This window comes from Schistocerca serialis, chromosome 2 (assembly GCF_023864345.2).
Source record: "Schistocerca serialis cubense isolate TAMUIC-IGC-003099 chromosome 2, iqSchSeri2.2, whole genome shotgun sequence".
Lineage (NCBI taxonomy): Eukaryota > Metazoa > Arthropoda > Insecta > Orthoptera > Acrididae > Schistocerca > Schistocerca serialis.
This window is the reverse complement of record NC_064639.1, coordinates 871,282,357-871,294,538: the sequence shown is the minus strand read 5'-3', so window position 1 is coordinate 871,294,538 and position 12,182 is coordinate 871,282,357. Positions and strand designations below refer to the sequence as shown.

The 12,182-nt window shown below is 45.6% G+C and overlaps 1 protein-coding gene and 1 pseudogene across 1 annotated transcript in view; both read right to left on the bottom strand.

Annotated features, from left to right (window-relative positions):
- Positions 1-12,182, bottom strand: part of LOC126456483 (frizzled-4) — a 479,673-nt gene that overhangs the window by 228,992 nt on the left and 238,499 nt on the right. The gene's annotated exons all lie outside the window — the stretch shown is intronic.
- LOC126459695 (5S ribosomal RNA) lies at positions 9,528-9,645 on the bottom strand (annotated as a pseudogene).

The following is a 12,182-nucleotide window of genomic DNA, read 5'->3' as shown; positions in this document are numbered from 1 at the left end:
TATATATATATATAATACGGGACAACAACTTTACCGGCGCATTTAACTTGGACAGCACTGGTCAGCCACCTGGTCCAACTAAGCTGCAGTGTTGCGAACAGTTGCAATACAGACTTAAAAAGAGACAGGAGGAGAACGATATGATTTTGAATGTCATTTAATTTTCAAGCACAAGAAAATAGTGGTAAAACTCAGGCGATACGCTTCTTAGGTGATCTGATGGAAAACACAACACGCTCTAAAAATGGCTCAAATGACTCTATGGGACTTAACATCTGAGGTCATCAGTCCCCTAGATCTTTTGAACTACTTAAACCTAACCAACCTAAGGACATCACACACATCCATGCCCGAGGCAGGATTCGAACCTGCGACCGTAGCGGTCGCGCGGTTCCAGACTGAAGCGCCTAGAACTGCTCGGCCACCCCGGCCGGCAACAGGCTCTCGATCTTAGCTAACATAGTACTGTAATTAAAAACAAGAGTGATGAAAATTCCTTACTGTAAAAAGGGTAATTCTTCTTCATGAGCTGTGTGTGGCCTAAAAGCGCACTGCTGAGATTTCACCAGGTACTTGAAGCTACTGACGGTATTACAGCCAGTCATCTGCTAACTTCTGAGCTCCTTCCATATTGACTCTGAGGAGTACATCTCAGTACTGCTACGTTGATAACGAGGCGATCAGCAACAGAATCCCAAGCCACCAAAAAAATCGACATCTGCTCCTCCTCTTTTATGACGTGCTATTCTGCATTTCGCACGGGCAGTGACGTGTCACAAAGCTTCCTGCATTAGTTCCAGTACGTTTGACAGCTTAATAGTCTTGTTATTTCTCGCCACAAATCCATTGACTTGGCTCCAGATCAATTCCTTTGGGTTCAGATTGCAGTGTTAAGTTGACAACGGTAAAAATGCAGCATTTCTAGAGTGTTCTCGACGCCATGAAAATGACTGTTTTCCATGTTTCAACGACGCTTATCACTTTGGCTCGTGTGAGACCACATCGGTTCTACAAAAGAAAGGGCATATTCAAACAAAGAGTATTTGATTTTTCATTTTTCTCCAAAAACTGAGATTGCGTAATGTTTTGTTAACATCAACATCGATAATTAAGACCGTATATTTACTATGAAATCCAGAATTTTTCGTGCGATGTATTATTAGAAACTAGAAGAGGTGCACCTTCATTGAAAAAATGATGGTCAAGTGTGAGTTAATTAATGTTTCATGAATTTCACATTAAATAATTTAGATATTCAAACCGAACAAAAACAATGTAGCTAACAAAGTGTTCTGAGCCGCAGTTTTCTCGTACACTCCGGTAGCAATTTATAACGCAACCGGTTACGCTACACATATAATTCAAATAGTCTCCCTTATGTGTGTTCGTCTCCCTTATATTTATTACATAGTTTTTCTCGAAAATGTCAAAGCTGATTTTTCTTTGTAATGTTGTGAAAAACATCAAGAACTACTTATTTCTAGCCATTAACGGTGTTCCGCGCGTGCTTCACTATGGAGCAGGAAGCAGTGTCGTCCATTTTTACTGTACGTATAAACAGCGAGAGGATCAGAGCACAAGCAGCGCTTACAGAGAGTCTGTGACTGTACACGATTTTTAAAATAAAAGTTACGTAGCTAAAGTATGCAGCTCTCCATGCTACTCTATCCTGTGCAAGCTTCTTCATCTCCCAGTACCTACTGCAACCTACACCCTTCTGAATCTTCTTAGTGTATTCTTCTCTTGGTCTCCCTCTACGATTTTTACCCTCCACGTTGCCCTCCAATACTAAACTGGTGACCCCTTGATGCCTCAGAACATGTCCTACCAACCGATCCCTTCTTCTGGTCAAGTTGTGCCACAAACTTCTCTTCTCCCCAATCCTATTCCATTCCTCCTCATTAGTTATGTGATCTACCCATCTAATCTTCAGCATTCTTCTGTAGCACCACATTTCGAAAGCTTCTATTCTCTTCTTGTCCAAACTATTTATCGTCCATGTTTCACTTCCATACATGGCTGCACTCCATACGAATACTTTCAGAAATGACTTCCTGACACTTAAATCTGTACTCGATGTTAACAAATGTCTCTTCTTCAGAAACGCTTTCCTTGCCGTTGCCAATCTACATTTTATATTCTCTCTACTTCGACCATCATCAGTTATTTTGCTCCCCAAATAGCAAAACTCCTTTACTAATTTAAGCGTCTCATCTAATACCCTCAGCATCACACGATTTAATTCGACTACATTCCATTATCCTCGTTTTGCTTTTGTTGATGTTCATCTTATATCCACCTCTCAAGACACTGTCCATTCGGTTCAGCTGCTCTTCCTGGTCCTTTGCTGTCTCTGACAGAATTACAGTGTCATCGTCGAACCTCAAAGTTTTTATTTCTTCTCCATTGATTTTAATTCCTACGCCGAATTTTTCTTTTGTTTCCTTTACTGCTTGCTCAATATACAGATTGAATAACATCGGGGAGAGGCTACAACCCTGTCTCACTCCCTTCCCAACCACTGCTTCCCTTTCATGTCCCTCGACTCTTATAACTGCCGTCTGCTTTCTGTACAAATTGTAAATAGCCTTTCGCTCCCTGTATTTTACCCCTGCCACCATCAGAATTTGAAAGAGAGTATTCCAGTCAACATTGTATCCACTGCTACTGCGTCGGTGTCGAGGCTGGAGTCGGTAGTGAGGACCGAGGATGAAGCACAGCACGACGCCGCAGAATACGCATCAGAAGCCCAGACCTAACGTAGGGTGACGAGAGACAAGTCCCCAGTGCAAGCTACCTTCCGCTGCACTGGAGGCCCAGATACACTCGTCCTCTCGACAGCGTTGTGACGAAAAGTGGTTGAAATGTCTCTGAGCACTATGGGACTTAACTTCTGAGGTCATCAGTCTCCTAGTTCTAAGAACTACTTAAACTAACTAACCTAAGGACATCACACACATCCATGCCCGAGACACGATTCGAACCTTCGGCCGTAGTGGTCGCGCGGTTCCAGACTGTAGCGCCTAGAACCGCTCGGACACCCCGGCCGGGTGTGACGAGAAGTCCCGCTTTTTGTTACGTATGCCTGAAAAGCACTGTCCCAGGCGTTGGTTTGCAGCAACTGGGCCTGTTGTGGAGCAACTTGTGGAGTGCAGGACGCTGAAGTAGCAGATATACTGTGCCTGACAGTGGAATTTCGTAAGTGGCAGGCCACATGTCCGACTTTCTTCAACCGCAGGAGCCGATGGCGCAACAGCAATAACAAAGGTGGTCCGGTATTCCGTAAGTTCGTATTTTGTCCACTCGGTGACAATTGGGGACTGCCTTAAACGCCCTGCGGAAGTGAAGGGACAGCGTATCAAGCTGGACGCCGGTATATACCGCTCTCTGGGTCACACAAAGGGAGCTGAGTGTCACAAGATTACCTAAACCACGGCCATTGGCAGGACGTTGAGCTCTGATATTCGTCCTGTCCCTCATACCTCTACACATATAACACAGAGCTGCTACACGGCCGACGAAGATCGCTGATTGTTTTATAATAATGACTGTCAGTTACCGCGTGTGGTACGGGAGAACGCTCTATAACACTCACTGATGAGACAAACCGCTGTGACCACCATCCACCGTCATACTGGTGGCGCTGCGGAGACGTGACGCAGTAAGGAAAGAAAATAAGCGGAACAGGGACGACTGGGGAATCATTCCAGCGACGATATGGACAACGAATGGGGAAATCCACTGAAATAAGCGACATTGACAAAGAGCTGTATGTCGGAAATGGTGAGTCTCATTGGCTGCTCACGTGCTCCAGTCGTGAGCATTTATGGAAAATGGCTCAAGGGCGGTGAAACTAAGATTAGTAAACCATCTGTTCGATGTACACGTCTCATCACAGATCGTACAGGTCTGATGCTTCCCCGCTCTGTAAAGCAAGATTGGCGGCCAACTTGTGGGAGATCTGGCGACAGACGACAGTTATGTTACAGACACAAGTGTCTCGTAACACGCTGTTTAGTGCAAGTTCTTGAATACGGGGCTCCGTAGCAGACGAATCCTACATGTTCCCATTATGACTCGCCGACATTGGCATTACCAATGCAGTGGACACAGGATCATCGAGATTGGAGCGATGGAAACATTTTGGCCCCTAATGAATCAGTTTTATAGTTTCACCCTGTCAATGATCGTGTTTGGAAACGCCGTTATCCAGGTGAACCGCTGCTCGAGCCACTGATGAAGAACACTGAGCCGTGCGTGGCTCGTGTTCGGGCCACACCCCATTTGACATCCTGTTTTTATTGTACTACCACCTCGTTATGTTAATTTCAATTACTGGTGTCACTGAGTTGCCGCCTTGCCTGCCCATAAGCGGCAGCAGCAGCGCTTATCGATATAAGCCCTGGCGTATTATCTTTGCTGACTGCTATTACTTCCTTTGGAGGCGCTAGCAGTGCAGTTCGGACCTGGCAGTGTCTGACGTAGGACGCGGCAGAAATTCAGTGGGGGCGCGGCTGCAGTGAGGCCCGGACAGCCACGTCTCTCCCGACGGTTGCCGGGACATATCACTTGAGTGACGACCACCTTGGTTGGTCGTCGGTCGGTCGTCTTGTCGGACGACGTGTATGTTGGCCGGCGACCGCTTATGGGATGCCTGCGTGTGCCGACTCGTGATTCCTCCTTGTTATTGCACAGTCGCTGCCTTTAGTATTGTGTAGTCTTTCGTGCAAGTGTTCGTGAAACTGTGTGTAGCTTGTAATGTCGACTGCTCAGTTATTTTAGTGCAGTCTCCGTGCTGATGTATGACGGTCGGTCGGTTGGTGTGGATCAGCCAGGAAATCTTCGCGCGGCGCAGTGGGCCGGGCGTGCTGGCGGTCTCTACGCAGTGTCGGAGTGTGTGGGAGCTGTTCCGATTGCGACGAGGTTCGTGGCTCACCGAGCCAGGACATCAAAGTTGAGTGATGATTTAATTACTGAAGCCAGTATGTTCACATTGTGCTGTTGGTTTTCATGGTCGGCTGTTGGGGGTATTCCCGTGAGCAACAGCGAGTGTTCGAGTTGTTAGCCACCATCCGGTGGAGTTTAACTGTATTTTGGTTATTTGAAGTCCAAATGCACCAGCGAAATTTTCTGCCTTGTGGCAGTTAGCGTTCCGGTTACCTGCCCAGGCCACTGACGTAAAATTCAGGCAGTGTCCTTCTCTCACCGTGTTATCGCTCTCCATCACGTGCATACTTGGTTGTGGGCGGCTACGCCGTTTACGTTTTGGCTTTGGAGTTCCTTGTGTACTGGTCGGGTGGATCTGTTGACTGACGAGGGACGTTCTCCAGGCTTCCATGTGACCAGTGTGGTGTCACCGCCAGACACCACACTTGCTAGGTGGTAGCTTAAATCGGCCGCGGTCCATTTAGTACATGTCGGACCCGCGTGTCGCCACTGTGTGATAGCAGACCGAGCGCCACCACAAGGCAGGTCTCGAGATACGGACTAGCACTCGCCCCAGTTGTACGGACGACATTGCTAGCGACTATACTGACGAAGCCTTTCTCTCATTTGCCGAGAGACAGTTAGAATAGCCTTCAGCTAAGTCAATGGCTACGACCTAGCAAGGCGCCATTAGCCTTACATAGTTTGATAGTTATCGTATGAAATGTCTCATCAAGAACGATGTATACAACAAGGATTAAAAGTTAAGTATTCCCGCAGCTACATACTTTTCTTTATAACATTAATAAGTATCCTGTTTCAGACCTCTATCTAGCCTACTTGAGATTACGCGTGCCTTTGGGCTACTTCAGTGTGGCGTAGCTGTCTTGTTACGCCACTACAACCAGTGGTAACAATCGAAGGCACCATGACAGTTGTGGGCCACGTTAACATTACTAAGGACCACCAGTATCCGTTCATGCTTATCGTCTACTCTAATAGCGATTGCATCTTCCAGCAGGTGTCACAAGGTCAGAATCATGGTACAGGGCTTTGAGGACCTTTTCGGTCAATCTGACGTTGATGTCTTGGCCACAAACTTCGCCCGACCTGAACCTGATGGAACACATCTGGGAAGCGTCTATGGATGAACGGTCTGTAATATTGTATGGGAATTGCGTGACCTGTGCGTACACATCTGCTGCCACATACCTCCGGAAAGACTTCTCGAATCCACGACACGCATAATCGCTACTGCATTGCGTTCAACTACGCTTTTAAGCAGCCGGTATTGTTTTGGTGTCGGCCACTTCGCCTATAGTCGTGTCGGCGTTAAGTTGACCCTGGCAGCTGCAGTGGGCTGGGCGCAGCAGCTTCGCGCTCCCACCTCAACCAGTCTCATAACGCGATTTTGTGGATGTCCCTACGGCAACGCCTCAATGTTGTTACAGCTATATGGACGAGTCCGTAGATCAGTATTTAGAGCGGCTGAAAGCCATGCTAAGGACCCGGAATTGATTCCCGGCCACGGATTGGGTGTTGTGTTTATCCTCATCATCATTATCGACACGCAATTCGCTGCAGTGGCGTCAAATGAAAACACATGACCCAGGCAGCCGAACTCCCCGAAAGGGGCCCATATGCACTTTTTTATGGACAGCTATTGTTTTTGTCTGCAGCCGTTTGTAGTTTGCAGCTGAAAAACAGCAACAACGTTGTTAGCTGACAAGGATTACTGTACGCCGACTCGACTATAAGAAACAGCGCCTGTTGGATGAGATGAGTCGCGAAGCGGCTCTGCTCTTTCGGGATGGTCTGCACTTTGGCCTCATTTGTCGTCGTAAAAATGCCCCTCCCCTCCCCACACAATTGTTATCGTCTCGTAAAGTCGTACAGGTATCGTTACCCACGTGACCGTCTGATTATCTCTCGACGGAGATTATGTTTACATTAGCGGAGAACCTGTCCCTCATTTCAGAAGCGTGCCTTAATTTTTATGAGACAAAATTGTATTCTCGAACGTTGAAGAGGGGATGATTATGTTGTTAAGAATGCCGTTGATCGATGGGTTGGCCTTTGGTTATTCGCTGCAGCTATACTAGCGACTAGTGACTCATCCACAATTCTGCTTCTGTTGCTCCAGACGTCAGGGCACAAGCCTGTTCATCTGGTACTCGCCTCGTCGTATCTGCTCTGGTTACTGGAATACAATTTCCACACTTATCTTTATTTACATATAATACGGAAGTGTGACTTCCAGACAGCGCGCTGCGCCCTGTCATCGTATGATCCAGATTTCCCAAAAAAAAGAAAAGCACGAATTGTTTCAAAATTAGTGGCAAAAATGACAGTTTGTGACAACCCCCGTCTCTAATCGGCTAAGCAAATGACTTATCGCTTGGGCCTACTCGGATTAAAAATAACGCTATTGTTTCCAAAATAATAACTGATTAGCGAGGAAAGAGTACAAATTACTTTTACAGTTAACTTTACCTTCTTCCTAAGTAAATTTTGAATGACGGTTTTGTAATTCAAATTACACACAACATAGACAATGAAAAGTATCATGAAATTTTGAGTAATCCAAAGCAAATCCGTGGAGTTACTTCTAAATTCGGAGCCAGACCAATTGGACGAATTCTGTTCATTAAGCAATTGGTTATATGATAGTAGTTACGTATGCTGACGACATTCACGGTCCAGTGACATTAATGTGACCACCGCCTTATGTTCCACGTCAACGTGCACCAGCCACTCACAGAAGGCAGGTGGCAGCACTAGCACTGTCGGGGGGGGGGGGGCACGGACAAAAGAGGAGTCATTGTTGTAATGCGGAAATGAAGCGATTTATCTGACCCCCAAAAGGGCATGGACATTGACTTTCGGACCAAGGGTAGATCCATTTCTGAAACGGCTACGTTTATAAACTGTTCGCTTGCCGCTGTAGTTCAACTATACCTTCCATGCAAAATGGCTCTATCCAAAACCGGCGCCAAGGCAACTGCGGCGCACCACGAGCTAAAAATGACAGGGGTGAACAACGGCTCCGGAGATGTGTACGGGGGAACAGACGTGGAACTGTTGAGCAACTGACCAGCCAGGTGAACCGAAGGGCCACCAAAACTGTCTCCTTAAACGACCGTCCGAACGTTGCTGCGTGTGGTCCTCCGCAGCAGGTGTCCGACTGGAGTTCTTCGGCAACGAAGGCTGGAATTTGCGCGCCAGTACCGGAACTGGACGTCCACCGAGTGGCGAAACGTGGCCTTTTCACATGAATCACGTTTGATGCTCCATCGGACACCCCGCACCCGTCGTTGGAAGGGTCCAGGCCGGAGGATGGATGGTCTGGGGAATGTTTTCGTCGCATGCTCTGGGTGATCCCGTAATTCTGGAATGCACATTGGATCAACGCAAGTGCACATCTATCCGTGGGGAGCGTGTCCACCCCTACATGTAGTTTCTTTTCCCTCGGCACGGTGGCTTCTATAAGCAGGACAATGCGACGAGTCACACAGCTCGCAGCGTACGTGCGTGGTGCGAAGAGCGTCAGGATGAGTTTACCGTACATTCCTGGTCACCAAACTCTCCGAATTTAAACCAACTCGAGAATCTGTGGGACTACCTCGATCGGGCTGTTCGCGCAGTAGATCCTCAGCCCCGGAACTTAGTGCAGCTGGTCACGGCACTGGAATCGACGTCGCTCCACCTCCTTGTCGGTACCTCCCAGAAACTCACTGACTCACTGCCTGCGCGTCTCGCGGTGTTCCGCGCTGTAAATGGTGGTCATTCAGGGTTTTGACAGTTAGCCAAATCGGTGTAATGGCTCAAATGACTCTCAGCACCATGGGGCTTAATTTCTGAGGTCATCAGTCCACTAGAACTTAGAACTACTTAAATCTAACTAACCTAAGGACATCACACACATCCATGCCCGAGGCAGGATTCGAACCTGCGACCATAGCAGTCACGCGGTTCCAGACTGTAGCGGCCTAGAACCGCTCGGCCACCCCGGCCGGCTCTAGGCAGTGTAGTTCGCGCACGAAACCATGAGAAGACTTTACGAAATAAAAAAGAGAAATGTTAACGATAGTTTTAGATTACTGAAGAAAATCAGATGCGATAATTCGGAAAAAAATGCGAATGATCATTAAGGAAGAGGCTAAATGGTGAGCTATCCATATTAGAAAAAAATATGCGTTCGCTCGCAATGTTTACCAGCACGGCAAACACAAATAAAAATTCAGAATTTCACACTTTTAAATAATTTGGAAGTCTTCCCATGAAGTAAAAGGAATTAAAATTCAGCGCAATTGCAAGGCCGAAATACGAACATCCAAACAAGCAACAGAAAACACTTCTATCAATCTAAAACTAAAAAAAAAAAACCTAAACTCCGTCCTAACAGGCCTATGGAAGGCTCAACGGTACCGACCGGCCGCCGTATCCTGCTCAGCCCACAGGCGACACCGGATGCGGATATGGAGGGGCGTGTGGTCAGCACACCGCTCTCCCGGCCGTATGTCAGTTTCCGAGACTGGAGCCGCTACTTCTCAGTCAAGTAGCTCCTCAGTTTCCCTCACAAGGGCTGAGTGCACCCCGCTTGCCAACAGCGCTCGGCAGACCGGACGGTCACCCATCCAAGTGCTAGCCCAGCCCGACAGCGCTTTACTTCGGCGATCTGACGGGAACCGGTGTTACCACTGCGACAAGGCCGTTGGCAACTTCCACCAATCAGTCATGAGACAAGAAGTTCAATAAACATTGTTTTAGTCTGCCTGTATTACTGCATTTAAATTATCGTAGTATTGCTTTAGTAGCACTTTCATTCAGATTATGTATCATGTAAACTCTCTCTGATATTTAGATTACTGAAGAAATGGACTGGCTGACTGACTGAGTTATTATTAGTGTACTATTTAGATTGTTTTCCAACAAAACAAAACTGGCATAAATTTCGAAATGTATCTTTTCTTTGACACATTAGCGAAACTCGGTCCTATTATAATAGGAAAGCTGTAGGATCATAACCCAATAACACTGATGTTAACGACAAGATCTTGAAATTAAGATTTTACATGACTAGTGTCGTTATTTAGTTTGCAATGAAACTTACTAAGTGTGTCTTACAACAGCTCAAAGCCAGCCAGATGTGAAAAGACTTACAAGTAGTCGGTGTTGCTGGGACGACGCTGTCGGCCTCTGTGCGGCAGTGGTCCATTTGCTTCAGTCATTACCACAATGCTCTCGCTAATTGTAGGCGATTTTGGCGCAGGATCTTGGTGTTATTTGCAGCTTAATTTATCTGCCTACATCCTTCGCTCCCATTGTGTCTCGGAAAATATGACGTGGCCTCACACTCATCAACTTCTCGTCCTGCACGAGATACACACACCCGACGTAACAATGCACCACTATCATCACAGTTTACTCTCTCAGAAATACGAAAAAAATAACACCTGGCTTCCCTACCATTGCCCTACAGACAGGGATGCAGTGTAATAATAACTTCCATAAAGTTAGTAAAGTTGTTAAAATTCGTTTTATAATACTCGTATTAGACACAAAAATACACGCATTGTTTTATTCACAGGCGGAATTTCGCATTTGTAGAAATATAGCATTTTTGTTAGCGCAAAATTAGGTAATATTTAAAGAAAATATTGAAAAATATCGCGTTTGTGCTAGTTTTACAAGTTGTGTTGTATTATTGCTAAATAAATAATTCATTAGAAACGCTCAAGTTGCCATACCGGGAACTTACTGGTTCTGAGTGCCAATAAGGAACTACGTTTTATTTGTGTTAATACAAGTATAGATATACAGCAGTCATGTTTTAACTAGTAGAACTGTAGTCAACTAAAACAATTACTCATATGTTTTAAAGTTTTAAAAGAAAACAATTATTTTCCAGTACTGACTTCTGTTGCTTACACAGCTCCCTTCTTGCGGATATGTGTTGCAAAGTTTTCTACAAAACTCCCTACGCTGTTGAAGAAATAGCTGCTTTGTTTTGCAACTGACAAATATGGCTGGTCTTCCAGATGAAATACAGCCACTGTCACCCCTCTTTTTAATACAATGACATTTTTCCATTCTTTTGTTTCAAAGTAAGAATTTTTGATAGCTGTTTGACATGGATGAGTATAAGACGTATTGCTCACATTGTTTTTCACTTTTATAACAATTTTTGAAAACCATATTACCTCATTTCATTACAAGGGTGTTTTCCTTTTACGAACAAAAGCTTAAACGCACTCTGCTTACCACGCAAACTGTGCGTCCTTGACGCAGCCATTTGGAGCTCCAGAACTGCTTCGCATAAAGATAATGCGCCAGCCAGTGATGAATGTCTGAAACGTTTTCTCCACGATTTGGCACTTGGAAGAAATCTAGGGACTTGAAACATATAAAATTTAGAACGTGTAACGTTTCCATACTTCAAGTAATTATATTAAAACATTTTATTGTTATTTCATTAATGTTTGGGCCGTGCTAGAACATGTGATGTTCAACACGGTACATTTTCAGAGTTTTGCCTCAGCGCTCCTTTGTGCCCAGATTTTTTATATTCCCTCAAGCTGTTACTGTTTTCATAGGCTTTCCTGGCAGGCCTAAAAATTTCCCTGTTTGCTGTATCAAATTGTGTAATTCCTGCTTCCTTGAGGTTTTCTTTTGCTGCTATGATCACTTTTTTGTTTTAAGTTTTCCTCTGCTTCAAGTCTTTTAGAACTCTGCAAGCAGTGTTGTTAATCTGGTTGGTTCCATTATTTTAAAATGCCCATAGATCTTTAGAATTGCTATACATTAAAACATTTTATATATTTTATTGTTAAAATCCTAGGCATTTGTGACACCCTGAAAATGGGAATGTAGGCAAATTATATTTGGTGAGGCAGGGGGAGGGGGAGGGAGAGAAAGAGGGAAGGGGAGGGAGGGTGGGAGAGGGGGAGCGAGGGAGGGGGGAGTAAAGGGCCCTTTACACCCCGAGATATTTGCGCCGACTTGTCTGTACAGGCAGTGTTTGCACACACAAATTATTGCGTATGAATGGATTGCTGACATAAAAAATTGTCTGTGTTCGGCCTGTGCGGTGTGTGTTGGCGCTTGAACTGACGCAGACGGCACGTGCAGGTCAGAGGAAGTGCTTCAGTATTTCTTGTACGGCACGACGTGTTTCCAGAATGATGTGGCTGAACGATGAAGGTAAGGAAAAAAAAAATCAAAAAATTTCAAATCGGCATAGCTTCTGCGAAGTG